The sequence below is a fragment of the Mirounga angustirostris genome, unplaced genomic scaffold (genome assembly GCF_029215605.1).
Source record: "Mirounga angustirostris isolate CCGP_5_RB_7025 unplaced genomic scaffold, mMirAng1.0.hap1 SCAF_15, whole genome shotgun sequence".
Lineage (NCBI taxonomy): Eukaryota > Metazoa > Chordata > Mammalia > Carnivora > Phocidae > Mirounga > Mirounga angustirostris.
The window spans coordinates 10,258,118-10,285,877 of NW_026991723.1; the positions used below are offsets into that span (position 1 = coordinate 10,258,118).

The following is a 27,760-nucleotide window of genomic DNA, read 5'->3' on the forward strand; positions in this document are numbered from 1 at the left end:
AAAGAGTCTTTCAAAATACACACACACATATACACATACACATATATAGATCTCCCCCCAGCAGGAGGAGAATGAGGCTGCTGTCGGCACAGAAGGATGGAGATCAGGCTCTCCTCCAAGGAGAAAATCGTAAGTGGATCTGAAGACTGGCACCCACAGTGCAGACCTCACCGTGTGGTCCCAGAGAGCAGCTGACGGCATTGCACAACCCTCCCCTCCCACACGCGTGCACCTACCTGCATGCCTATTCCTGGGTTTCTGCTCTCCGTTCCCTGCTCCCTGCGTGTTCCCCCTTCCACATCCCCTCCGTGTGTGCCTCAGAACTCCCCGGGGCCACCCAGCAGAACTGCTGGCCTGCAGAGGGTGGCAGATATGAAGAAGATGCCATTTCTCTGACTTTGCTAGAAAATGTCTCATGGCCACAGAAGTTTTCTCGCTTTAGGCCAGCTCAGAATTGCCTATTACTGGCAAGACGCCAGAGACAGTGTGCGACTCTGTCGACACCATGAGCGGATGGGATGAATGGCAGTGCCACCAACAGGCCAGCAGCCGGGCCCGGGTTTGGGAGGGGATGGGGAAGAGAGGCGGACGTTCGGTGCTCTGTTCCCAAAGAGACCTTACGGGGAATCCCTTCCCCACGCTTTCTCGTATCCCTTGCACCGGGAAAACTTCAAGTTAGGAGCACCTGTGACAGACTGTGAACACAGATGTGTGTCTGCTCCGGATCGTGTTCAGATGACTTCAAACGCAGAGGCCTCCTCAGGCTCTTCTGCTTGGGCCACGAATGGCGCTGGGCACAGGGGGGTGCGTTTGCAAGTCTGCTCCTGGCTAGCATCCTTCAGAGCTGAGATCTAGATTCTTCCATAACTTTCTTTTAAAAATACGATCGCGGGGCGCCTGGGTATCTCAGTCGTTAAGCATCTGCCTTCGCCTCAGGTCATGATCCCAAGGTCCTGGGATGGAGCCTCACATCCGGCTCCCCGCTCAGCAGGAAGCCTGCTTCTCCCTCTCCCACTCCCCCTGCTCGTGTTCCCTCTCTCGTGGTCTCTCTGTCAAATAAATAAATAAAATCTTAAAATAAAAATAAAAATAAGATCGCAGAGGGAGGTGGGTGAGGGATGGGTGGGACGGATGACGGGTCCTAAAGAGGGTACTTGTTGTGATGAGCACTGGGTGTTGTACGGAAGTGATGAAATGCTGGAATCTACTCCAGAAACCCGTGTTGCGCTGTATGTTAACTAGGATTTAAATTTTAAAAATTACGGAAAAAAAGAAAGAAAAATGAGATCACAGGTGTTTGTCTTTGCTCCTGCAGGTCTCAGGTGGTGATGGGAAGTTTGCGCATGGATGCTTAAGTAAACGTGAAGAAATAAAAAACCAAATTACATCTCATCATATCGTTTCACATGGCTTTTGCTCAGCTTGAGATTCGACCTGGTTCAGGTGTCATTTCCGTGAGTTATCTGTCCTGCAGTGTGCCTCAGGTCTTCAGGAATGGTCGCTGAGTGGGCCTGGGCCACCCCCAACAGCCTGACTCTCAGCCAGCGGTCACCCTTGGCTGCAGGGGGTGGCCTGGGGGGAGAGTGCCTCGGGGCCAGGCCACACCCCAGCCACTGCACACAGCAGCCTCCAGCGAGAGGACCCATCCCGGGGACCTGGGGTGACGCCAGGACCAGCCGTCTGAGGCCAGCTTTAAACCCACCAGACTGGCGAGAAGTCACACCTTACATCTGACTGCAGCAGTTCCAAATGTGGTGGAGGCCCCCACCCACGGCTCCACCCCACAAGGGTCCACGAAGTCCAACGGGTTTCCACAGTAACACAAGGATGTTAGTCGCCTTCTGCCGGGTGCAACGGTGACGCGGAAGCCGTGGTGGGGAGAGCGAGGCAGTCCCACCAAACCGCGCCGGTGCTCACTGGATTCCTCACTGCAGTCCTCATTTGTAATATTATACTTCATAAAATATTAAAGAATTTAAAAATTTTTATGTCAATCTTGCTTAAGATGCCCTTGAGGAAGCAAGGGGAAAAAAAAAAAAAAAGCTTGATTAACTCTCTACCTTTGCCCGCGCCTTTTTAATATCCCAAGACAAAGTGGGAGGGACGCATAAAGCAGTTCTCTGCTGCACCCCGAGGGCAATGGTTTCCTCCAATGAGGGGCTTCCTGCAAATGTCTGAATAAAGAGCTATATGCTCGGCTTTTTTTATGGAATACCACATATACTTGAAAGAATGATGACAAACTCTGGCTACTGGGACTTGGGCACTTGGCATTGTCTTGAAAAGGAACAAAGCGAGCCAGTCATTTCAAGGAAAACAACTGACGGTATTTATTGCCCAAAATTCGAATCAGAATTTTTGGAAACTTACATCTGCCACCATGCACTTGACAGCTGCTCAAATTGAAGACTGTTTTGACAAGATCAGTAGTGATATAACAAATGGGGTTTTTCTGATATTTTGCCATGAAATAGGACCTTTGGAAGATCTACACAACTCAGGGAGTTAATATTTTCCAAATAACAAATGAATGACGTTATAAAATAATGCACGGGTGAAAGGTCCATTTAAAGTGCATGATGGCAGGTGCCTAGGTGGCTCAGTCTGTTCAGCATCCGACCCTTGATTTCGGCTCAGGTCATGATCTCAGGGTCATGAGGAGGAGTCCTGGGTTGGGCTCCTTGTTCAGCGGGGAGTCTGCTTGGGATTTTCTCTCTCTTCTGTCCCTCTTCCTCTGCCCCTCCCCTAACCTGCCCGCATGCGTGCTCTCTCTCAAAATAAATAAATCTTAAAATAAATAAATAAAGTGCAAGACAGACCAGTGGATTTTAATTTGGCAGAGAACAAAAAGCTCATTAACACGGTTTCAGACTCCACCCTGCAACTAATCTTTTAAGAAATTATCATTGGGGCACCTGGCTGGCTCAGTTGGCTCAGACTCCTGGTTTTAGCTCAGGTCATGATCTTGGGTTGTGAGATTCAGCCCCGCATCGAGCTCTGAGCTCAGGGCAGAGTCAGCTTCAGGTTCTCTCTCCCTCTCGCTCATGCCCTCTTGCCCTCTCTCTCTCAAATAAATACGTAAGATCTTTAAAAATAAACAAATAAATAAACGAATAAATCACCTTTCAAGTTTTGGTCCAGTATCAGAAAACAGGCACAAGGGTCTCAAGAGGCTACTCAAATACTTCTCTCCCTTTTCCAAAAATTTATCTATGTAAAACTGAATTTTCATGTATTTCAATCAAAACAACAGACTAAAGAAGTAAATAATGGGAACTCAGTCTAAGTCAGACTTACAAGTTTGCAAAAACGTTAAAACAAGCCACTCTCCTCACTAAGTTTTGTTTTGGAAAAATATACCTTTTTTTATTTTTCATTAAAATACGTTACTTCTGCTAACAAGTGACACATTTATTAAAGGAATTAACAAATATGTTTTTAATTTCTCAGTGTGGGGCTTTAATTCAATAAATGTTGACAGAATCCACATATATACAACATACAAGCTCCTTGAGGTCCTTGATGATTTTTAAGAGCATAAAGGGATCCTGGCCACTGAAAAGTTTGCAAACCTGTCCTATGAGCGCTTCTTTCCAGGAGGACCGATTTCAGAGCAACTGGAGTCCAGGGTGTCATCCTGAGCTCGCCGCATAGGTGGTTAGCAGTCAGCAGCAAAGTCCCAGCTGGGCACCCTGGCTCTGAGCTTAAGCCGGAAACATTTCTTTCAGTGGGACAGACGCCAACCAGTGCACAGAACTTCCGGGTGAGAACATTAGCTCCCAACGCTGAGCTGCTCCATCAGATTGGGATCTAGTGCCCCACGACCCTGGATCCAGGGACTTCGTGTTCTGCGCCCCAGCATCTCCAGGCAACGTGGGGATGATGATGCTACGGACACCACAGAGGGTGCAGCAGGCTCCGACGCACGGTAAATGCTCGAGAGAGGTTAGCTATTATTCTCATCACTGTCACAACAGAGTGGTGGCCTTCTCTGCATCGAGCAAGAGAGCCACCAAATAATTCTGAAAAAAAATCCCTGCTCCACATGCTCATCTTTGGGGTACCGCAGGAGGGCTGGGCTGCACCTGGCAGAGGCTTCCTGAACGCAACTGAACTTGGAAAGGAACAGAATCCTCCGCGCCTGGCCTTCTCTGAGGTCAGACAGTAGCCTTGAGTACAGTCGGTGTGATATCACTCCCTAAAGTCATAATCAGGAAATGCGGGAACAATCTGTTTCTCCCACAAGGCAATCATGACAGGGCTATTTTAAACGTCAAACACGAACCCAGAGCCAGGAAAGCAAAGGACCTCTTCCCTGCGTGCCTGCCGCGGGCCTGAACCCATCCCGACTTAGTGAGGCAAATACAGCGGGGGGCGGGGAGAGGGGAGAAGAGCTGACCCCTGCTTCCTCTCCCCAAACTCTCTCCCCTCCAGCCCCACTGCCTCGGGTACTCAGTTCTACTTCTGAGAAGCATAGTTACTATGGTGCTGCTTCCCTTAAGTCAGTCAGGGATTTTATTTATTTGCGGGGACCGCTACTGTTCCAGGGCTGAACTTTTAGCTTGCTATAAAGTTAATGTGCTAGTCAGTGTTCATTCCAGGCAAGACTGTGGGGCTGTGTATTTTCTGCCACCCCCAGAAGCCCATTATCTGTAATTGCCCATTACCATGCATAATTATTTCTCCTAGCCTGGTCTGTGACCTCCAGGGTTGCACACTGTAACAGCTAACTGCTCCGTCTTACCAAATTTGTGAAGGAAGGGCTTCTGACCTTTAGCACTTGCAAGGGGCTGTTCCGGAGCCGACACCAGAAGCTTCTGCAGGCGCACTTACCTCAAATCAGCGACATTTCACATTTCTTCCCGATGTACCTTTCCCACCTCCATGGAGTCTTCCCTCCCCCCAAACAACAGGAAAACAAAGCATAATCAACTCTCCATTGTGTGGGAGCTGGTAACCCAAACTGGGAATTATCTGCAGCCCTTTGTACTCCCTTTTCTTTGAATTTGACTATTTAATTGTATCACGCTTTTTAAATATTGCTACTGGGAGAAGATGGAGGTAAGGGAGGGTGAAATTTTAAATCTTAAATTCAATATATACGCTCCCACATTTAGTGTTTTTTGTTGTTGTTGTTGTTTTTATCGAGTGGGAAGAGGTGCTATGTTCCAATCAGTGATGAAAATGGAATTTGGGGATTCCATGTGCACTTACGATATTAATTCTAGAACTGACATTCGGTCCCCGAGGCGAGTCACTCTACAGCCATCCCACTTTTCAGCGTTAGCAGGGATGGGCGGAAGGGACAGGATGCTGGCTGCACATGGTGTGGATGCCGGGGGGCTTGGCCATCCCCTGGCACTTCCGCGGCGTCCCCACTACGGGCCCCTTCCAGAGCCCCACTGCGCAGCGCTGGCCTGACGGTGTGAGACACGCCGCTAAACACACATCCGGTTCACATCAAGGTCTGAAAGAGCATGCACTGTCAGGACTGAGACCACTCAACTGTCGCGTGGCCACTCGCTGCCACTGCCCTCACGCAGTCCACCGCATCTCCAGGATGCACGGCCTATTGGTGTTTGCCATCTTTATTTTCCTTCAGTCTTTCCTTCCTTTTCAACAAAGCTCCTCTACAATTAACGGAAGTCAGTTCCAAGTACAAACCCCGGCGCATCCTTTCAACGGTCACCTTTACCAAGGCTGGACAGAATGAAGCCTAATGGCTTTTCACGGAGTCCGACGCCAGGGAAGGCCTACGACGTCCTTCTGCCCCTTGTTTTGATGTCCGGAGAGGTAAGAGGGCTGAGTCCGAGCACATGTGCGCAATGGCAGCGGACAAGGCTGGGGCTCCCGTGCTTGGCCATGGGCCGTGTCATTTCTAGAGAAGGAAGCTGTGCAAACATGGCCAACGAACGTGCTGAGTCTAAGAAACATCTGTCGCTACTGACGGAGTCAAGCCTGACGACTGCCCGGGGAAGCATGTAAATGACTGCTAAGGGTTTAAATGCTGGCTCGGCAGTCATCAGACACGGAGTCGAGAGAGGTCTCGGATTCCAAAGACAGAGGCCTGGCTGTCCGAACCTCATCTTACCACGCTGGGGAAGACCGGCCGAGGGCGCCACACCAGCCCGAAGCCCCTCACTTGTGGCTCTTCTGACTCAGCCCTGAGACGGCTCTCCAGCCTCCTTTCCCAGCTGTTCTCCACGTGTGCCCACCAGCCCCCCAGACCCTGAGTGGGCTCCCCGCAGCTAGGTGCTCCGCCAAATGTGTCCCGAACCACAGGGACAGGCGGGCACGGTGAAAGGTGGCGTAGTTGTGGCGACGCCCGCCTCTCCAGTGTGGGGACCAGGACCCCCTCCCCAGCCTCGGTGCGGTCCGGGCCTCGGCACACACAGGAAGCGAGCTCAGCCAGTCACCTCGCCCCAGTGAGACTCCCACTGTGACAGTGCCCTTTCTTTCCTTCTTTCTTTCTGGCTGGAGCCAGAGGTTTCTGGCTTTTAGTAATAATGGCAGACACAGCATCTGCAAAGCCCTTAAGACTCTGACCACCTGGGATATGGACACGTGTATTCAGACACACGCAAGCGCACACACAGATCTATACCCATACCTGCATCTGTATCTAGGTATCAATCAGCATCCTAACAGCAAAGAAAGGCAAATCTTAGCTGCGAGAAATCCTTCCCCAGAGTCAGCTAGAGTGCTCTCCGGCAGCTAAGACGAGCGGGACGGGAGCTGCGCAACGGCCAGCTTCGCGCGCCCACGGGCACAGCCGCGTCCCATCCCCCCGGACCTTCCTCGCCTGGTGACCCGTGTTGTATGGACGTGCGCACATCTGGAGCACTGGAAATCGAACGTGCTTCCAGAAATTCCGCTTCACAGAAAGGTCTCCGCTATGCAGAGGTGCTGGACAGCACAGAGCACACTTAGCCCCAGGGATGTGTCTGTAGGGGGTACGGCCCGTGGCACGGCGCGAGGGGAGCACCAACTCTAGCCCAGGGGCCTGCAGACAGGGAGCCGTGTGTGAGGCAAAGGAGTCGGCAGACTCTGTGGGCCGCACCAGCTGTCACCTGTGGCCGCGTCACCCACCCGCCTCACCGGGCTTCTCCAGTTTATTCTGACACAGAAACAATACTGGCCTGCCAAGAGAAGATGTTGTTGTTGTTGAATTCAACGAGACAAGGGTAAGTATCTGAACAGAAAAGCACACACTCCTAGAAACACACACGATGTAAGAGTAAGTTGTCCCCCCGCCCCAGGAAAGAAACGACGGAACAGGCAGAGAGCCTCGAGCCCCACGGGGGTGCTCCTTCATCCTGGACTAGACACAGACCAGAAGAGCAGCGGGAAGGCTGTTCTCATGAGTAGAGACTGCAGTGCTGGGACCGGATGCTGTCACAGGAAGGATTCGCCAAGAAGTCGGCCACAGAGGCCGTAAGAACTGTTCTTTCGTACGAGCTGAGCAGTCCCGGCCATTTGCCCCACAAAAGTCAACTTGTGAGAAAAAGCTCTCAAAACTCAAATTCATTTCGGGCGCCTGAGTGGCTCAGTCAGTTAGGCGTCTGACTCTTGATTTCAGCTCAAGTCATGATCTCAGGGTTGTGAGACCGAGCTCCGTGTTGGGCTCCGCACTGGGTGTGGAGCCTGTTTGGGATTCTCTCTCCCTCTGCCCCAGCCCCTCCCCTCCGCCCACCCCTGCATTCTCTCTTAAAAAGAAAAACACAAAAAAAACACAACTCAAATTCACTCATTCATTACCAGCTAGGCGCTCACCTGCTTATCTCCAACGTAGGAAGGGTCACTTAATCATGACATTACCATATGTAACCTGCAGGTGCTTTCAGGTTCAGCCAGAAACTAGGGAGCCCACCAACTCCACAGAAGGTGTAGGGCTTCGTTTACTGCAAGCCAAAACACAGACAGTGCAGACCTGCCTTAACCCCTGAAACAAGCGTTGTAGACCAGGAGCAGAGACGATTAAACAGTGTGACAGAAAATATGACACCTCAGGTAAAAGTAAAACTAAGAGAGTAATAAGCAACAGATTATTAAATTCTCAGGGACTGGAAAAGCGAAAGTAGGGAGGAGAAACAAAGTCACTGCAGATTAAATACGGTGAGTTTTAAGCCAATTATAAAAGATCAAAGAGAACATGAGAGAGGAGGAGTAGCCTTACAAGTAACCGCGATAGGAGACCTTGGGAGAAATATGACCAGGGTAAAATCATTACAGTTTACAGTGAAAGTAATCTAGGGAGGACTTCAGAGAGAAATTCACTGGAGACCACTACAGTGTGAACAGCATGGGGACAGAATCAACAAGCTCTTTATTTTAAAAAGGCACAGGACTCCAGAGGGAAGGTACTTCCTCTGTAGAACAACAGATAGGATGGGCAACACGGAAAGTAGGAATAAAAAATGTCCGGGCCATGAGCCACATTTTGGGTTTCTATAGCATCGACATCTGGCGAGGAACTTGGGTGCGGTCTTCACCACCTGCCTGCTCGAACAAAGGGAAGAGGCAATGCTGTAGTCTCCGCAGGGGAGCATCCTTGAAACTCATCTGACACTTGCTGTGTCCCCCCCAATAAAACCTGACACTGCCCCCTTTGAATAATGTCAATTGCCTGGAAAAGTCTCAACCCTTACTAACTCTCCTAGACTTTAACTAGAGAAGCAGAACTAAGAAAAGAGCCACTAATATGAATGACGCTAACTTTTAATTTTAATATCAGCTTTCCTTTCTGGAATACCCTCCAATTTACTAATTTACATACAATCTTGCAGTTGCTACCCGCAAGAGCTCTGCAAGGACTCTGGGAGCGCTGAGAGAGCAGGAACGAGGATGCCCCCTGGGAGAGGAGCCGGCTGTGGCTTAGCAGGTGTCCTGTACTCCAGGGAATACAGGAGCACCTGGAGTCCGGATGCAACACGGGCCTTCTGATTCTAGGTTTCGACCCCCACACCCCCAAGATGACAGGAAAAATCCCGACACCCAGTTCTTCACCCTTGTTCCATCAATACACCGGATACTACGAAGTATCAGAGCCAGAAAGCCAAAGGAAGCACAGAATACGGCCTAGGAATCCCCAGGACAGTAAGCACATAAGATCGAGCATAACACCTGCCTTATAAAATTTCTTTCTTACGTGGAATTGTACAGGTCACTGTAGAACTATGAGGATGACTAAAAGCTCATGTATAACTGAATTTATAATATGAGAAAATGTAAAATAAGAGAAAATATAGCTTAAGAAAACAAGGAGAGAAGAAAAAGAGAAAGAGAGTTCTGGACATCAATTCCTTTATTCACCCCACACCTGGATACAACCTGTTTACCTGGCTGAGCACCCTAGCTCCCCAGTGGGTCTCAAATGACGCCTGTCACCACCAAGCACAACGAGCCTGGGCTGTGAGTCCCAGACCTGGGAGGGAATCCCGACCCTACCACTTAATACACGTGTGATCCTGAGCACATTATTGGACTCAGTTTCCCTCTAAGTGGAAAAACAGTTCCTATTTTACAGAGCTACCGTAGAGATTAAATGAGAAGATAAGTAACAAAGCAGCCCGGACCACACCCAGCATGAGCTGATCAGGGTAATTGAGAGCTAGCGGTACTGTAAGGATTATCACCACCTCTGAACACACAAAGCCAAAGAGCTGGGAATTAAACCACGTGCCAGAAGGCAAAGAACAAAAGCAATGTCCTCCCTTCTCATGGAAGAATCAGAAAAACATTATTCACGGTCGTGCGTGGATCCTCCGTTTCAGAAACCTCACTTATTCCTGCCATTCGGGCTCCTGGCAACACGGACTAATGGGAGAATGACATTTCTTTGCTTAATCACCCTAGTAACGCGTGGTCTTTTCGGGTCTACCCGATTCCCCCTGCTCCTAGATGCAAGTGTGTGTCCCTGTCAAACTCCTCCCCACTACAGCAAATAATCTCTCTCCCGCTTTTGTATTACCTTTCAAATATTTATAGACTGTTATTCTCCTCCTCTCCAAGCCATACATCATTTTTGTTGTCCTTCCCCTGGATTCTCTCGAGTTTATCTACATCTTTTAGAGAAAAACAAACGCCAGGTGCTCCATGATGAAAATAGCACACCCACAGCGAACAGCCCTAAACCAGTAAGGCCTCTTCTTCCAAAGCCACAAGAAAATTCTTTGATGTGCTTCTTACTCCTTTTCTCCTATAACTCATAACTCCATCTTTCAGATAAAAACCGAGGCACCGCGTGATAAGGGAAATGACCACCACCCTCATCAAGAGGATGGCTGGGGCTCTAAGAGGTAGCAGCTCCCGGGCTGGGATGCCGAGGGGCCGTCTCAGCCAGGCTCAAACTCACTAATGAGGGACTGTGTGCTTCTGCTTCTACTCGCTCACGCTGCCCCATCCACTGCCTTCCACACGCGTGCATCAGAACAGTGTCCTTGAGGCTCCCTCGAGGCTTTCTTTGTTCTACCCCTAACAAAACCATCTGACACTGGGTACTTCCAAACAGTTTATTTTGTTCTCAAAAACTGTTTATGTTCAACACAAGTTTAGGAGTGTTTTTAAAACTGAAAATTTCTAAGGGTGACTAGGGTGGCTCAGTCGGCTGAGCATCCGACTCTTGGTTTCTGCTCAGGTCATGGTCTCAGGGTCGTGAGCTTGAACCCTGTGTGGGGCTTTGTGCTGAGCACCAAGTCTGCCTGAGATTCTCTGCCTCTCCCTCTGCCCCCCTCCCCCGCCCCACCTGCTCACTCGTGCACATGTGCTCTCTCTCTTTAAAGTAATAAAATAAACAAAATCTTTAAAAAAATAATAAAATAATAAAAACTTCTAGAACTGAACATAAATATTATCCTCATCACCAGGTAGACTCCACTTCGGTGGGTAACAGTGAGACTCAGCCTAGCTCAGCTTTCTCACACTTTGCCTGGACAATGGTGGTGACATCAGAGTGTCCTCCCCCTGCCCCCAGCAGGCTTGTGCTGGTACCCTCTGCTTCTTTTTTTTTTTTTTTAAAGATTTTATTTGACAGAGAGAGAGAGACAGCGAGAGAGGGAACACAAGCAGGGGGAGTGGGAGAGGGAGAAGCAGGCTTCCCGCTGAGCAGGGAGCCCGATGCGGGGCTCGATCCCAGGACCCTGGGATCATGACCTGAGCTGAAGGCAGACGCTTAACGACTGAGCCACCCAGGTGCCCCAGTACCCTCTGCTTCTTTTTTTTTTTTTAAGATTTTATTTATTTATTTGAGAGAGAGCACATGAGAGGGGGGAGGGTCAGAGGGAGAAGCAGACTCCCCGCTGAGCAGGGAGCCCGATGCGGGACTCGATCCGGGGACTCCAGGATCATGACCTGAGCCGAAGGCAGTCGCTTAACCAACTGAGCCACCCAGGCGCCCTTACCCTCTGCTTCTTATGCCAACACGCACAACGCATAGCTGAAGATTTCAAAAATGTGTGCCTTCTGTCCAAACCGTGAAGGGCAGCAAGATACTGATGGAGCTTTCCCTATTTCGCTGGCAGTAAGTTCCTTGTCTCTGACTCCTGAGTATTTACGTGGCTACACAACATTCCCACACCCTTAGGAAGGGTAAGAGAGGCTAACACTAAAGACCTAGATCAGTAAAAGTAATAAAACAAAGAAAAGTAAGGCCAAGAAAAGAAGGTGGCAGCTTACTCATATTTTAATGTGAAGACACAATATATTTACTGTGTGTGAGCATTAAGATGTACCCCTCAATTGGAAGAACCAATATTGTTAAGATGTCCATACTACCTAAAGAAATCTACAAATTCAATGTAATCCCTCTCAGAATACCAACAGCATTTTTCACATAACTAGAATAATCCTAAAATTTGTGGAACCACAGAAGACCCCAAATAGCCAAAACAATCTTGGAAAAAAAAAAAAAAAAAAGAACATAACTGGAGGTATCGCAATCCCAAACTTCAAGATATACTACAAAGCTGGGGGCGCCTGGGTGGCTCAGTTGGTTAAGCGACTGCCTTCAGCTCAGGTCATGATCCTGGAGTCCCACGATTGAGTCCCACATCGGGCTCCCTGCTCAGCAGGGAGTCTGCTTCTCCCTCTGACCCTCTTCCCTCTCGTGCTCTCTGTCTCTCATTCTCTCTCAAATAAATAAATAAAATCTTAAAAAAAAAAAAAAAGATATACTACAAAGCTGCAGTAATCAAAACAGCATGGTACTGGCACAAAAATGGACACAGATCAATGGAACAGAATAGAGAACCCAGAAATATACCCATGATTATACTGTCAATCTTCAACAGAGCAGGAAAGAATATGCAATGGGAAAAGACAGTGCCTTCAAAAAATGGTGCTGGGAAAACTGGACCACTTCCTTACACCATACACAAAAACTCAAAATGGATTAAAGATCTAAATGTGAGACCTGAAACCATAAAAATCATGGCAGTAATCTTCCTGACCTCAGCCTTATAGCAATATATTTATGGAGATGTCTTCTTAGACAAGGGAAACAAAAGCAAAAATAAACTATTGGCACCACACCAAAATAAAAAATTACGCACAGCAAAAGAAACCATCAACAAAACAAAAACCCAACCCACTGAATGGGAGAAAATATTTGCAAATGATATTATCCTTAAGGGATTGATATTCAAACTATATAAAGAACATACACAGCTCAACACCAAAAAACCCAAATAATCTTATTTAAGAATGGGTGGAAGGGCGCCTGGGTGGCTCAGATGGTTAAGCATCTGCCTTCGGCTCAGGTCATGATCCCAGGGTCCTGGGATCGAGTCCCGCATCAGACTCCCTGCTAGGTGGGGAGCCTGCTTCTCCCTCTGCCTCTGCCTCTCTCTCTCTCTCTCTGTCTCTCTGACTCTCATGAATAAATAAATAAAACATTAAAAAAAAAAAAAAAGAATGGGTGGAAGACTTCAATAGACATTTTTTCCAAAGAAGACATCCAGATGACAACACACACATGAAATTTATACTCAACATCACTCATCATGAGGGAAATGTAAATCAAACTCACATGAGATATCACCTCACACCTGTCAAAATGGCTAAAATCAACAACCCAATACACAAGTGTTGGCGAGGATATGCAGAAACATGAAGCCTTGTGCACTGTTGGTGGGAATGCAAACTGGTGCAGCCACTCTGGAAAACAGTATGGAGGTTCCAAAAAAAATTAAAAATAGAATTACCATATGATCCAGTAATTCCACTCCTGGATATTTACCCCCCAAAACAAATACACTAATTCAAAAAGATATATGCACCCCTTTGTTTATAGCAGCATTATTTACAGTAGCCAAGATCTGGAAAAAACCCAAGTGTCTATTTATAGATAAATGGATAAAGAAGACATGGTATGTGTGTATATATATATGCCATGAGTAATATTCTATTGTGCATGTGTGTGTATATATTACTCAGCCATAAAAAAGAATGAAATCTTGCCACCTGCAACAACATGGATGCATCTAGAGAGTATAATGCTAAGTGAAATAAGTCAGTCAGACAGTCTCACTCATATGTGTAATTTAAGAAAAAAAAGGAGCAAAGGGTGGGGGGAAGAGAGAGGCAAACCAAGAAACAGACTCTTAACTATAGAGAACACACTGGTGGTTGCCAGAGGGAAGGTGGGTGGGGGGATGGGAGAAATAGGTAAAGGGGATGAAGAGTACACTCAGGGTGATGAACACTGAGTAATATACAGAATTGCTGAATCATTATACTCCATACCTGAGACTAATATAACACTCTATATTAATTACACTTGCATAAACATTAAAAATAACTTTTCTTAAAGATGTACTCCTGAGATTCCTGGCATCTGGGGTACAGGTGGGGTGGAGGGAAAGGTAAGGGGCTACATAATCTTCACCCAGAGACATAATCCTTGTCCTGTCCGTCCACATGGCTTCATGTGCACAAGAAACCAGCTCACGGCTCTAGGGCGGATGGTACCCAGGCTCACCCCTCTGCCCTGACATCAGTACCTGAGCCTTGAGTGCTAAGCATGTTTCTGCCTTCCTCAGGGTTGACAAAGACCTTTCACATATGTTTCTAGTCAAGCACTGTAAATTGGGCAAGCATTACTACTTTCTCCATTTCATAAATGAGCAAACAAAGCCAAGTGAACAGCTCAACATCAGACATGTGGCAGGTACCCGAGCCAGACCTTGGACTCTGGGTCTTAGGTTCTTTCGAGGACATGGAGCTTCCTCCCCAGGTATGAAGTTAGGACATACCAGCAAAACTCTTTTCCCAGATGTCTTCAATCTCTGAGACCTCTGATCGAGCTTCTGCTGCCACATACCCCTGTCCTAGGGAGGAACCCAGCATTGCCATGTGGTGGTAACAACTCACCCCGGGGAAAGCAGGACCCTGGGCATGTTCCGCACCAATCAGAGAAAGCAGTAAGTATGTGATGGGTAACGTGCATTGTAATTTCACATAAGTAACGCTGGTAAGAATAAGATTAGTCTCCAGTAAGCAGAATATCTGACTAGACGGTACAATCCCATTCCCCAGTCATGGCCATACCAGTTTATGACCCACCAAACAGTCATACTGAACCTGCCAGCCCACAACACTGGACAGGACTGTGAAATGGTTTAATCCACTGGGGCCACTGGCTTAGCTCGAGATCTGCCCAAAGTTAAACTGAAATGAGGAGTAGAAGCTGGGAGAATAGGAAGAACACAGCAGATTTAGCTCTCTGCCATGGCCGTTTTCACTTGGCTAACGGTCTGCTAATGGGAAACCAGAAGAGCCACAGGCTTCCATTCCTCGGCCTGAGCTCCAGAGAGTGCAGTGACCAGGGCTCAGTTCTCGGGCCTCTCCTCTCTGCCGCCTGTCCCCCACTCGTCTGTCCCCTCCTCTCATGGCTCGAAACCCCACGCAGACGGGGAGGTGGGGGCTGCACCTCATAGCACATCGGACCATCTCCATTATAAATGAGGGTTGGGGGATTCAATAGAGAAAAAATTACAAACGGCCCTCAAACATATGAAAAGATGTTAAATTTCACTAACAACAAAAAAAAGTGATTCCAAACCGTATTTATTTTCTACTGTTATATAACAATTACTACAAAGTTAGCAGCTTAAAAAAACACAAATTTATTATCTTACAGCTCTGTGGGCCTAAAGTCTAATACAAGTCTCTAAAAGGCAAGGCGCCAACAGGGCTGCATTCCTTTCTGGGGGCTCTGGGGGAGCGTCCCAGTCCTTGCTCAGTCTGGGTGCAGGCAGAGTTCAGTTTCTTGCAATCGAAGGACCGAGGTCCTGTGTCCCTGCTGGCTGTCAGCAGGGGGCTGTCCCAAGCTCCTCGAGGCCTCCCTCACTCTTTGGCTCGGGGCCCCTTCCTCTACCTTCAAAGCCAGCAGCAACGGGTCAAGGCTCCTGCCTCAAAACCCTCCTGCGGCTCCTTCCACTTGGCATCTCTGGGGGTAGCCAGGAAGGGTTCTTCAGTTTTACGGATTCACGCCGTAAGAAAAGACCCACCTGGAAAACCCAGGACCGCCTCCCCATCTCAAGGTCCTTGATGCTTCATCACATGTGCCATGGATGGGGACATCTTCGCAGGTCCCAGGGACTGGGGTGTGGACATCTCTTGGGGGGCCGTTATTCTAATGACCACCCCAACATACAACGCTTCACCTTTCAAGCCAGGAGGCGCCAATGACAGCCTCATCCTGGCAATGCTGTGGCAGGCGCTCTCTGCAGGGAGTGCCATCGACGAGATTCCCCAAAGTGACACGTAAATTTACGTCCCAGAGAGACCTCCTGTCCCACCATTTCTTTCCAGCTCCACTCCCAGCACCCCAGGGCAAGCAGCACTCCCTCTGCCTGGGCCCCTGCAGTCTTCCCTTCCATCTCTCACCCACTCCTCGCCTTCAGTCTACACTCCAGGCCGCAGCAGAGAGACCTTTCGAGAAAGTAAATCAGATCACGCCATTCACTGCTTCAACACTCCACTGACTTCCCATTGTGCTCACATTAAAACCCCAACTCTCTCCCGTCCTACAAGGCCCCCTGAGATGCATCGCCAGTGATGTCAGCCCCTGCCCTCAGCACACTGGCCTCCTCCCTATTCCAGGCGAGGTCTCCCTCCACTGTGCATTCGGCCTGGAAGCCCCAGACCTTGACCGCGAGGGCTCACTATCACTCAGGACTCTGCTCAGAGAGGCTCCCTTTCCTTACCTATCCTATCAAACAGCCGCTGACCCTTTGGACACATCCATCTTATCATTCTGTCTTTCCTCATAGCTCTGACCACTTTCTGAAAATATCTTGTATTCGCTGGTATACCTGTTAATCAATGGTCTCCCCTGCTGGATTCGTAAGACCCACGAGGCACATGTTTTATGTGCCACTGTACACCCCAGGCCTGGAAAAGGGTCTGACTCAATGCAGTCCCATGATGAACATTTGCTGAATGAACGAAAATAAGATAGAAACGCAGAAGGAAGAAAGGCAAGAAGGGAGGAAGGGAATCTCGTTCAGAAGGCAGACTCCCTAACCAAGATGAATTCAATTCAGTTCAGCAAACACTGGTGTTTGATAAACCCAATCTGCTTCCCTGAATGTATTCGTACGCTATGTTTAAGATAAACTCCAAAACCTCAGGACCAGAGTTAAGGGGTATTGTAAAAATAGTAGTTTTATAACTGCTGAAATCAACAGAGAGTCATCTGTTATTATACAATGAACTGACATTGGATGGTTGAAGCAATACCGAAGAATTCTTACTGCCAATAAACATCAGAAAAATGTGCTGTAATACTGAGGGGCCCCTGGGGGGCTCAGTCTTTAAGCGTCTGCCTTCGGCTCGGGTCATGATCTCAGGGCCCTGGGACCGAGCCCCACGTCGGGCTTCCTGCTCAACGAGGAGTCTGCCTCACCCTCTGCCGCTCCCCCTGCTTGTGCTCTCTCATTCACTCACTCTCTCAAATAAATAAGTAAAATCTTAAAAAAAAAATGAAAGAAGAATCTTCCATAATACTGAATCGATATTTTCTTTTGACAACCAGCTACTGATACTGTACTTTAAGAGTTTCTTGTGCATTTTCTTCTGAAAAGCATGTTCAGTGGGACTGTACAATAAGACCAGATTCATGATTGTGAAGTCTGCCAGCAGACATAAGAGACTAAACTGGGTTTGAAATGTAGTTTGGTTCAGCCACAGGGATCAGTACTTATGTGAATTTTCTTCGGGGAGTCAAAAAGGTTGTCACACTGAATTTTGTCTAAGCTGAAAAATAAGAGACAGAGGCTGAGACAGAAACACAGATCTGCACTTACGTAGTTGCGTGTGATGATGACAAAAAGGACCATGACAAGTCAAGACCCCACAGGACGGTGGCTGGAGCCGCGGCTCCCACAGGCACCCCCACCCTGCTTCCCTTGCATCGCGGCACCACACGGAGCGGCACTCCGAGGATCAGAGATCACCTGGCATCACCTGGCCGAGGTACAGAACCGACAGCGTCCTGCAGGAGGTGTTAGCGGGCACTCCCCTGTGCCCCTTTCTCTATAAACCTCAGTCCTTTGAGAAACTTCAGTCCTCATTACCCCAGAGCTAGAGATCAGGCCAGCATATACAACACAGAAGTCAGCAATAAGGCAGAACTTTAGGGGCTGGGAGAAGAAGAGAGGAAAGTAGGATGCTGACGGAGATTAAAGGGATCATCTTATCTCCTGGGAGTCAACAGGTGACTTCAGAGGCCAAGAAGCTTTGAAGAAAGTTCTGCTAGCAAAACAGGGAGTTCTGAGTCCAAAGCCAGTTAACGAGAGGGAGAGAATGGGGAGTTACCACTTGATGGGGACAGGCTTTCCGCTGGGGAAGATGAAAAACAGCTCTGGCGTGGGACAGTGGTGATGGATGCACAATGGCATGAACGTGTTTCATGCCACGGGACGGCATACTAACAAATGTTAAAATGGCCAGTTTTATGTTATGTATGTTTTGACACAATAAAAATTTTATTTATTTATTTATTTTTTAGGAGGCTCCATGCCCAGCGTGGAGCCCAGCGTGGGGCTCGAGCTCACGATCCTGAAATCAAGACCTGAGCTGAGATCAAGAGCCAGAAGCTCAACTGAATGAGCCACCCAGGCGCCCTGAAGCAGTAAAAATCTTAAAAAGTTAGTTAGTTAATAAAACAACAGATGGGACAGGAAGGCATCCGCAAGACCCAAAGAACAGCTGAGTGGTGAGGGGGTGGTCAATGGACAGGATCCTTGAATCAGCAGATAACCGGGAATCCGTGGTTCAAGGACTCCAGGGGGACGCTGCGGAGCAGGCAAGTGAAACAGGTGACACAGATGAGCTTTTGGCCCCTGCAAGAGTTTCCCACGACAGCAAATGCAAGGCCGTGTCGCACTATGACAGTACCTGCTGCTGCAGCCAGCTGTTGGCAGGAGATTCTAAGACAGTCCGTCGATGGACCACCGTCTTCCCACTGGTCATGTGGACGACAGAAGTCCATGGTCACCAACCCTCAGCTTCTCTCTTTTGTTTTCCACCAAAGCCATGGTGGTTTTTCATTTTCAGAAACGCAGTGATAAAAATTACTCTTGCCAAGTTTCAAGGCAATAGAACTCTGCCTCCCTTGTCCTGAAGAAATGCTTGTCACCCAAGGTCTGAAGAGTTGCTTTAGCCAAAAAACAACAAAGAAAGCCCATCACCAGGTCCCTCTATGCTTTGCCTCCTCATTGTTCCTTTCACTAAAAACTGCATGTGATCATGAGGTAAAAGAGATTACTTTTTTTTTTTAAGATTTATTTGAGAGTGAGCACGAGCACGCACGAGGGGGGGAGGGGCAGAGGGAGAAGCAGACTCCCCGCTGAGCAGGGAGCCCGATGCGGGACTTGATCCCAAGACCCTGGGACCATGGCCTGAGCTGAAGGCAGACGCTTAACCAACTGAGCCCCCCAGGCTCCCTAAGACTGAATATTAACTTATTTCCAGGGATAACAAAATACAAACCTAAAAAACACTTCATGATCTAAACTTCTGAACTTCAAAGAGACTCTCACTGGGTATTAGTATCTGCAGTGTTTACTAGGATGAAAGCATCTTACCTTTTCATTTTAAAAAAACTTAAGTTTGAATTTTCTGGAACCCTTATACCTTGCTTATGGGAATGTAAATAGTGCAGCCTCTTTAGAAAACATTCTCAAAAGTTCCTCAAAAGGTTAAAAAACATAGAGTTACCATATGATTCAGCAATTGGGACTCCTTGGAATATACCCAAGAAAATGAAACATATGTTCATACAAAGAAGGGGTACAGGGGCACCTGGGTGGTGCTGTTGGTTGAGCATCTGACTCAGTTTCAGTTCAGGTTGTGATCTCAGGGTCTTGAGATCGAGCCCCGAGTCAGGCTCTGCACTCAGCGTGGAGTCTGCTTAAGACTCTCCCTCTGCCGAGCGCCTGGGTGGCTCAGTTGGTTAAGCGACTGCCTTCAGCTCAGGTCATGATCCTGGAGTCCCAGGATCAAGTCCCCCGTCGGGCTCCCTGCTCAGCAGGGAGTCTGCTTCTCCCTCTGACCCTCTCTCCTCTCATGCTCTCTCTCTCTTAAATAAATAAAAATCTTAAAAAAAAAAAAAAAGACTCTCCCTCTCCCTTTGCCCCTCCCTCCCCTCTAAAATAAATAAGTAAAATCTTAAAAAAAAAAAAGGTACAAAAATGTGATAGATACTCTTAACAGTCAAAAAGTGTAAGCAACCCAAATGTCCATCAGCTGATGAAGAAAAAAAAATAGCATGTATACATATAATGAATTTCTTTTTTTAATTTAAGTAGGCTCCACTCCCAGTGTGGAGCCCAATGCAAGGCCTGAACTCATGATCCCCAGATCAAGACCTGAGATGAGATCAAGAGTTGGACACTCAACTAACTGAGCCACCTAGGAGCCCCTGCATATAATGGAATATTAATTTTTAAAAGATTTTATTTATTTATTTATTTAGCGGGGCAGGAGAAAGAGAGAGAGAGCATGTGAGCGGCGGGGGGCAGAAGGAGAGAGAGAATCTCAAGTAGACTCTGCACTGAGCATGGAGCCTTATTCGGGGGCTTGATCCCATGAACCTGAGATCATGACCTGAGCCAAAATCAGAAGTCAGATGCCAACTGACTGAGCCACCCAGATACCTCTATTGAATATTAATTTTTAAAATGAGTAATAAATGCACATTACAACATGGATAAACCTCACTAACATCAGAAGAAGCAAAAGAAGCCAGACACAAAAGGTCACACATATGATTCCATTTATATGAGGGGTCCAAATATACGAAACGTCCAGAGTAGGCAAATCTATGGCAACAGAAAATATATTAGAGGTTGCCTAGGGCTGGTATGGGGAGTAGGTGGGGAGTGACTGCTAATGGGCACAGTTTCTCTCTAGGAGGAGACAAAAATGTTCTACAATTAGAGCCTGATGATAGTTGCACAACTCTGTGAATTTATTAAAAAACAATGAGCCGCCCATTTTGAATAGATGAATTGTATAGCACGCGGATTACACGTTGAACTATTCAGTTATGTTTGAGTTCTTAGCATTTCAAAAATTCCAAAATACATTTAAAAAAAAATCACAAGACAAAACTAAAAACTGCACCTTGAACATCGATGAACTTACCCTCTGACATCTGCAGATGGGTTCATGACCACAGGTCTAACGTTTTAAAACAACTTCCAATTAACCATCACTGTTCACTCACTTAGCAAAGGTTTATTGACCATTTATCATAAAGCCAGGTACTGTTCTGGGCTGTGCACATCAACAGTGATGAACAAAATGCACTCCCTGTCCCTAAGATTACATTTCCACAAAGGAGATACAGATGTAAACCTATCAAATGTTTTCATGTCTTTTGCAAATGCTGTTACCCAACTAATTTGTGGTTTAAACCCTGTATTTAGGGGCGCCTGGGTGGCTCAGTTGGTTAAGCGACTGCCTTCGGCTCAGGTCATGATCCTGGAGTCCCGGGATCGAGTCCCACATCGGGCTCCCTGCTCGGCAGAGAGTCTGCTTCTCCCTCTGACCCTCCTCCCTCTCATGTTCTCTGTCTCTCATTGTCTCTCTCGCAAATAAATAAAATCTTAAGAAAAAAATTTTAAACCCTGTATTTATTTTTTTTAAAGATTTTATTTATTTATTTAATTTGAGAAAGAGAAAGAAAATGTGAGCAGGGGGAGTGGCAGGAGAGGGAGAGAGAATCTCAGGCAGACTCCACACTGAGCTCAGAGCCCAACATGGGGCTTGATCCCACGACCCTGAGATCATGACCTGAGCCTAAATCAAGAGTCAGACCCCTAACTGACTGAGCCACCCAGGAGCCCCCTGTATTTATCTCTTTGTGGCTCTAGATGTTTTCCAAATTTTCTTCTTAGCCGAAGTTAGACCAGAAGGTTACTTCCTGTGTATTCTGTTGCTTTAACTGCTGTACGTAAATACTGTCTACCGAGAATTTCTACGCCAATTAATTGCCGTATCTGACATGTAAGTGAAGACCGCCCTTAAAATCAATAAAACTGACTGAGATACTATCTAAAACAACAGATATCAAATGATCAGTAGCATGACTCTTCAGTGTTTGCTTTTTAATTCAAGCCTCCACCTGTTGCTTCAGTGTAAGGAGTTTTGCTTTGTTAAGACATCCTGGAAATTTCCTTGACTCAAAGTAAAACTGGGGAATACTTGTATCAAAAGTCTTCTTAAAAACAAATACCTACATTTTCTATCTAAAGCGCTATCTAAAATCAATGGAGCTCATCCTATATAAGTGGCCAGAATCCTTCAAAAGTGAATTCTCAAAGCGATTTAGATAAAATTCTTTGGGTGTTCATTTAAATGAAGTGCTTCTTTTTGTACAATATTGGAAAACTGCAAAGATAAAAACTGAAATATTATTTTAAACTTACCTAACTCCACCCAGGATTTTTAGGTCAGTGAAACAACTCTGTAGAATACGATGACAGTGGATGTATGTTGTCATAGATCTGTCCAAACCCAAAGAACGCACCGTCCTGGGAACGACTGCCATCAGGTGGTGATGACTGTCAACACAGGTTCAACTGCACCAGACGTCCCACTCTGGTGGGGGATGTGGATAGTAGGGGAAATTGTACCTGTGTGGGGGAGGGGGCATATGGGAAATCTCTGTACCCTCCTCTACATTCTGATGTGAACCTAGAACCACTCTAAAGAATAAAGTTTATTTTTTTAAAGATTTATTTATTTATTTGAGGGGGGGCAGAGGGAGAGGGAGAGAGGAGAGAATCCTCAAGTAGACTCCATGCTGAGCGCAGAGCCCCATGTGGGGCTTGATCCCACACCCCCGAGATCATGACCTGAGCCGAAATCAAGAGTCAGACACTTAGCTGACTGAGCCACCCAGGCGCCCCGAATAAAGTTTATTTATTTTTTTTAAATCTATAAACTCAGAGCGCCTGGGTGGCTCAGTCGGTTAAGCGTCTGCCTTCAGCTCAGATCATGATCTCAGGGTCCTGGGATCGAGCCCCTCATCAGGCTCTCTGCTCAGCAGGGAGTCTGCTTCTCTCTCTCCCTCTGCCCCCCTCCTCGTGCTCTCTCCCTTTCCCTTTCTCTCAAATAAATAAATAAATAAAATCTTTTTTAAAAAAATCTATGAACTCAGGATCTTCAATTGTTCGTTCATTAGGCACATTTCTTACCAGTAAAAACTGCGTGGGCACAGGACTCCATAAATTTTCAAACTGCCCCGTTCACGCCTATAAAGCACTTAAGCATGTGGAAGACACAACGATATGTGTTCGCCTACCATATGTGCTCTCTCTGTCTGCGTGCTGAAGCAGGAATTACCACCAAAGGGGAGACGCGCGGCGGGAGGGTCCCATCACTATCAGGCACAGGCCCGAATGACCCTTCCAACAGGGGACAGGCGAGGGAGAGCAGCCAGCGGCCCCAGGAGGCCGGGCTGCAGGGGGAAGGCCAGAGACGGTAGGAGGTGGTTTGATGTGAGGGAGTGTGAATGTGAGTGTGTGTGGAAGTGCAGGGTGCTCCAGAAGGGAGGGCCCCAAGGGCGATAACATTCAGGTCCTTACTTACAAAGGACACACAGGCAGAACCAAATGCTCTACAATGCAACCCTTCATCTGCCAGGGGCGTACAGAAAAGGAGAGGCCAGGAGCCACACCGCCCTCAGCGGGAGCAGTGGGTGAAACAGCCTCCGGCCCGCTGCTCAGGCTGAAGGGGAAGGGGAATAGAGCAAACAACACAGAGACGAACCCAGATTTCAAAGCGGGAGAATGTCTGTGGGGGTCTGTTTAAAGTCAGCGGACACCTGTGAAAATTAAGATCTATCGATTTTATGCTAAAATTCAAACTGTAAAGCCATGGAGATACTGCTGACATTGCTTTAATTCATTGTTATTCATAATCAGAAATGCTCACTTTTTTTTTTTTTTTTTTTTTTTTTTTGGTTCCTGCTAGCATAAGAAATAGCAACGAACGGGTCGCTGCTTCGGAAGGCTCTTTCTTCCACGCTGACACCCACCATCATAGATGACAGTAACAGTAAGAATCATTCACACCCATCGTTCCAGGAATCTCTGGTCAGTGTTTTGGCTGATTCTAGCCAATCTCTGGTTAAGGATGGTAGAGCCCTTAGGTACGTGACCCTACTCAGAGGAAGTCCGTTCTCCAATAAATGCAACGACGGCTTGGTAATAAACCCAATTTCCTTCACGGTGTCCTTTGAGTTCAGCCAATAATCTCAGCAATAATTCTTGGGCGTTCTCCACTTTCATTTGGGCACTTTTGGGAGCCAAAAGGAGATAACTAAGGAACTTCAAGGACACAAAAATCTACTGAATTTCGCTAAGCTACGGCCCTTGCAGACACTTAACATTAGGGATTAGAAAGAGAAGAACAGCTCGCCCCCGTGTGAGCCAGGTCAGTAGGGCCCCCACCGTCTGACCCCACCGAAGTCTTTCACCCCTCCTGAATAACTTCAAGTCCCAGCCTTTCACATCCACGTAATGGGCTGCTAGCCCATTATAAAATTTCAAGCTGTTGTTAAGTGAAGGGAAAAACCCTAATTACACACCAGTGGGAATAATACACTGCCATTATGTTAAATACATAAATAATAGATATATCTACGAAAGCTACAGACACATGGGCCTGTATGGGCAGCGAGTAATCCTGAAATGCCAAACAGAAGTGACCTGCAGGCTGGGATTGGAAGGACAATCCCATTTCACTGAACATGCTTTTCTACGCTGCTTCCCACTTACATGAAGCACTATTTTTAATAAATCCCACTCTCTGGAAATGTAATATAAGCTCCACCTGTTAGCAGCAAACTATTTCCAGAAGTTGGGCCCCATGTGCTGCATGAAACTTGAAGGACACTCTTCAGTCAGTCAGTCTTTTCTCCCTCTCCTCCACCTCCCCGCCTCCCTTTCTTTTCCTCCCTCTTCCTCTCTCTATTTATGTAGTTTACTTCTACTGGCCCAGTCTGGAATTCTCGATCTCAACTCAAGAGCCCTGGTGCAAGTCCTGGGTGTGAGACCACGTATCTGTGGCCCCTACCCCGTGGAAGTGGGCTGGCAAGGGGACAGCCCCCTGCCCAAGGCAGGCAGAGCCTCCAGAACGATGCTTCCAGAGCCCAGAAGCACAGCACACGGCTGGCTTGCGAGTTCCCCTCCCTCTGAGGGTCAATTTAAGACTCCAAAATGACTCCAAGGTCTACCAGCTCCAGAGGCAAAGAAGGGAATCTGGTCACATCCTCCTTGACCCTGAACCTTCTATCTTGCTCCCCTGCTGCTTCTCTTTGTAACTTTCCCTGTTGCCACTCTGAAATACTCTGCTTGTGAGAAGCCTTTGTCATGCTGAACTCCATCTAGCCTGAGATCCTTCTCCAAAGCTCCTATCTTTGGGTAGACAATCCAACTGTGGCATCCCTGCCCCGGAGGTGGAATGCAGGACAGCAGGTGAAACCAGGTTCACTTCTGGTACCCCAGAAACTGCCCAGCTTGGGCGTTTATCCATCACTGTATTCATCCCATAAAGCTCAGTGGCCACAGCCTTCTATGACAACGGTAAATGGCAGGGACTTTTGCCCCTAATGTTGTTCTTATTTGCCGGGCAGCCCTAAATCCCTTCTGAGGATTAAACCACAGCCTCTGATTGTAATTGTCCATTTCCTAAGGAAACATGGCAACTGCTCCCACAGTCTCTCTTCACAGGCAGGTAAAATGGAAAATCCATGCGCTTTGGGACCAGACAGCTCTGGAATGAATCCCAGCTCAACTCAGCTTTATTCTGGGGCACCTTCCTTACCACTGGCTTCCTTATCAGCAAATGGGAATAGTTCCTACCTGTTTGTAAAAATCCAATGAGTCACTCTCCTCTTTATTCCTCTGACACACCCCTTTCTCATTTCAGCCCTCCAGCTAACTCCACCAGACCAGCCCTGACCTCGAAGTGTAAAGATCCTATTTCTGATAGATATACTCCACCCTTTTTATCAAAGGGGAAGTTTGGAAAGCCTGTTAAACATATGTTATGAGCAACCAAATCAAAAAAAGAAAATATGATTCTCCTTGATAACTACAGAACCTACATCCCCAGCGACACAGAGTGACAGGTACTCAGACATACCTACTTGCTGCGTAGACTCGAGCTTTCCATCCCTCACTGGCTTTCTTCGATGCCTGCTGACCTTTACCTTCATTATAATGGTCAAGACTCAGTCTTCAAAGACCTCTTCCCTCATTTTTGATAGAGAAAACAAAAGGCCCAGAGAGCTTAAGTGACCTGTTCAAAGTTGTACAGCGAGTAAGTGGCAGAAAGCTGAGTAACTTTAGTCCAGCTGGTGGGCACAGCAAACTGAGTAACGCATGAAAAGCTGTTAGGAGGAACCACATTGCAAGGCTGTATTTCAGGGAGCCTCAGCAGACTCAGAAGATGTTGTGAATCTCAGCATATGTTTTTAGTGTGTAATACAATGGACTATTGAACAACACAGGATCTGAACTGCAAGGGTCCACTTCTATGCTGATTTTTTCAATAAATATGGCAGTAGTGTTAATGTATTTTCTCCCCCTTATGATTGTCTTCATAGTATTTTCTTCTCTCTAGCTTACCTGGTTAGAAGAATACAGTGTATAATACATAGAACATACAAAATATCCATTAATCGACTATTTCCTGTTATTCCTAAGGCTTCTAGTCAACAGTAGGCTATTGGCAGTTAAGTTTTTGGAGAGTCAGAAGTTAACAGGTGCATTTCTGACTGCGCAGGGTGGGGGTGTTGTTCAGGGTTAACGGTATGCGTATTTATTTGCCAACAGGATTTCACAGATCTTTGGTGGATTTCTTAGAAATCCTGCGTTCTAGACCAGTGCCATTAAATGGAACTCTGTGAAAAAAGGAAATGCACACTTCCCAACAATTTAAGTAATTAGAACCTGAGCTAGATGTGCCTACAAGGCACTTGAAATGTGGCTCATGCAACTGAGGAGCTGAAGGTTTTAAGTTTTTCAACGTTTTTTACAGTGGTAAAATACATATAACATAAAATTTACCATCTTACCCATCTTTAAATGCACACTTCAGCGATATTGAACACATTCACAATGTCATGTGACCGTCGCCACACCATCCATCCATCTCCACAGCTCTTTTCATCTTGTAAACTGAGACTCTATCCCCATGAAACAGTTAACTCTCCATTCCCTCTATCCCCCCACCCCCAGCCCCTGGCAATCACCATTCTACTTTCTGTCCCCATGATTTTGATGACTTTAAGTAAGTACAACCGTACAGTATTTGTCTCTTTGTGACCGGCTTATTTCGCTCAGCGTAATACCCTCAAGGTGACCCAAGTTGTAGCATGTGGCAGGATTTCCTTCCTTTTGAAGACTGACTAACATTCCACTGTGTGTAGAGACCACATTTTGCTTATCCATTCAGCAGTCAATGGACACTCGGGGGGCTCCCACATTTTAGCTACCGTGAATGTTACTATCAACGCTGGTATACAAGGATCTCTATGAGGCCCTGCTTTCAATTCTTTTCGGAAAACACCAGAAGTGGGACTGCTGAGTCATCTGGTAATTCTGTATTTAAGTTTTGAGGAAGCACCATACTGTTTTCTCTAGCAGCTGCACCATTTTACATTTCCCCCAAGAATACACAAACGTTCTGATTTCTCCCCATCCTTGCCAATACTGTTATTTTCTGTGGGTTTGTTTTTTGTTTTTTTGATGGAAGCCATCCTAATGGGTGTGAAGCGGTATTTCACTGTAGTTTTGATTTGCATTTCCCTAGTGATCAGTAATGCTAACTATAGACCTTCTTTGGTTCAATGTTTTCATTTGATCTCATTGTAATTAGATGAAACTTAAGTGGCCGTATGTGGCTCGGGGCTGCCCACTGGACAGTGCACCTCTAGACCACAGCGATTCCCGGGGTAATTTGGAGACCCAGGGCAGTAAGCACAAGGAGCTCTGGAGGCAGATGGACCAATTCAGATACTTTCTAGTTCTGTGGACTTAGCCAGTCACACTTCCCACACCGCAGTCTTTACATGTGTAAAACAGAGTTAGTACAACCAGATTACTTTATCTAAGAATGAAATAAAATGAACCAGCATGTATACCGCCCCCAGGGTACAGTCTTAGCACAGGGGGGAGAATCGAAGCCAATGGGGCATGCCTCCCCTCCTTTCCCAATGCCCACCGAAACTGGACACCTAGGA

At 47.0% G+C, this 27,760-nt stretch overlaps 1 protein-coding gene across 1 annotated transcript in view; it reads right to left on the bottom strand.

Annotated features, from left to right (window-relative positions):
• Positions 1-27,760, bottom strand: part of DMRT1 (doublesex and mab-3 related transcription factor 1) — a 106,948-nt gene that overhangs the window by 74,478 nt on the left and 4,710 nt on the right. The window lies entirely within an intron of this gene.